Genomic DNA, 675 nt, shown 5'->3' on the forward strand with positions numbered 1-675 from the left:
TCTAAGATGTTCATTCGCGCTTAACTGTGATGGAGGTGATGATCTGTGACACTCATCACCCTCCTCAATTCATGAACGTGTGCCTGACAACCACCTCCGTTCTATATACGATTGAATGAGTATCTCTTAGATTCCTTAATCANTAAGGTATTACTTGGACGACCCAGTGCACTTGCTGGTTAGTTGTGCGAAGTTGTGAACCATGGTATTGGCATCATTTTTTTTTGGCGCCATTACCAGGGAAAGAAAGAGCAATGAATTTTACATAATCAAAGTGTAATCACAATTTCTGCGCACCAAATTTTTGGCGCCGTTGCCGGGGATTGTTCGAGTTTGGACAACTGGCGGTTCATCCTGTTGCTCAGATTAGGTAATTTTCTTTTTGTTTTCTTTTCAAATATTTTTCAAAAAATCTTTCAAAAATTTCTCCTGTGTTTTCAAAAAAAAAATTTGTTTTCAAAAATATATTTTTCTTCAGAATTTTTAAGAATGAATTCTAGTGTTTCATGAAGCATGTTGAAGCCTGGCTGGCTGTAAAGCCATGTCCAAATTCATTTGGACTGAGGCTTCCAGTTTGTTATCAAGAGCAAGCTAGTTGGTGCTAATCCACCTACTGCTGATTCATGATCTACCTGTTACATGCTAAAGCTTGGCTGGCTATTAAGCCATGCCTGA

This window comes from Arachis ipaensis, unplaced genomic scaffold, assembly GCF_000816755.2.
Source record: "Arachis ipaensis cultivar K30076 unplaced genomic scaffold, Araip1.1 Aipa1224, whole genome shotgun sequence".
Lineage (NCBI taxonomy): Eukaryota > Viridiplantae > Streptophyta > Magnoliopsida > Fabales > Fabaceae > Arachis > Arachis ipaensis.